The sequence below is a fragment of the Echinops telfairi genome, unplaced genomic scaffold (genome assembly GCF_000313985.2).
Source record: "Echinops telfairi isolate 266 unplaced genomic scaffold, ASM31398v2 ScPeMD7_7424;HRSCAF=8462, whole genome shotgun sequence".
Taxonomy (NCBI): domain Eukaryota; kingdom Metazoa; phylum Chordata; class Mammalia; order Afrosoricida; family Tenrecidae; genus Echinops; species Echinops telfairi.
The window spans coordinates 19,764,440-19,765,874 of NW_022111324.1; positions in this window are offsets into that span (position 1 = coordinate 19,764,440).

The window sequence follows — 1,435 nt, forward strand, 5'->3', positions numbered from 1 at the left end:
CGACACCTCATGATCACACAGGTTGGTGTGCTTCTTCCATGTGGGCTTATTTGCTTCCCTGTTGGATGGCTGCTTGTTTAACTCAGAGCCTTTAAGACCCCAAATGCAATTATTAATCTCTTTCCATCCAAAGGAAAGAAGAGTGATAAACACAGAAGACTCGTGGCAGCAATTAGTCAATGAGCTACACCAACATCACTCTCCATGATCCCGAGGCCAGAAGAACTACATGGTGCCCAGTGACCACCATCAACGGCTCTGAGAAGGAGTGCATCTGCAGCTCTCAGATCGAAGAGGAGAAAAATTCGGAGCAAAACCCAGTCATAACAACAAACAAACCAACAAACATGCTGGTCAGATAGAGAACCCTGAGACTATGGCCCTGAGCCACCTTTCACACCTGGAATAAACTCTCCACTGTGCCTCAATTTTTAACCAAACAACAGAAAGGTCTAGAAGGGAAACAGTAGCACTGATGAGGTGCACAGCCCTTCCTTCTGAGACGCAACCACCTGTGATCAAAAGAGCAGCATTCACCAGAGGATGCCGTTCAGGAGGGTTAGGAGAGGAGGTGGAACGGACACCGGAGAGGTGAGTGGGGGGGAGTAGGATTAAGTGATGCTACATTGTGCGGATCACAGCAATGACAGGAAACAAAGTGTGTATAAATTATTGAAGGGAAAACTGATATGGTCTGTCAAAATCCACTCAATTCACAGTCAACAGATTTTTTTAAATGTATAGTCTCTGAACAGGAAGTAATGGTTCTACTCTGCTCTGTGAGATTTGGAATGAAGCAGGGAACCAGTGGAGAGGTCTAAGGGCCCAGCCCCAATCCCAACTACGTGGACAGCCACTCCTCCCCCCAGAAGAATTCACTTCAGAGGACAGCACTGAAGCTGCAGCTCAGGGAGAGGGACATGTCTGATCAGAGCACACAGGAGCACACGAAGGGGAGGAAGAGAGAGTGGAGCACATCCTGGCCCACCAAGCCCTGCGGACGATATCCCTGCTCAGAGCAGCCAAAGCACACAGAAGACCATAGGGCCAGCCCCACTATGAGACACGATGAACCTCACTGACCCATACCCCTACAGGGGACAACACTGGAGACACAGTGTGGGAACTGCGCCTGATCTGACCCCCCACACCGAGGCAAAACAGTAAGGGTGTGCAACAGAACAGCAAGAGGAACAGAGCAAGGAAGTCCCGGGGGAATACCAAAAATAGACTGTGGGGCCAGGGCGTGGCACCCCATCAGACTCCACAGGAAAACACTCCTAAAGGTCAACAAACAGACCTTGAATTATTTGCAGGCTTTTCTCTTTTTTTTTGTCATTGTTTTTGTTGTTTTGTTTTCTTTTGTTGCTTTGTTTTACTCTGTCTTGTTTTTGTGCATAGTATTATCTCTGAAGGTCTGTCTAGATAAGATAAG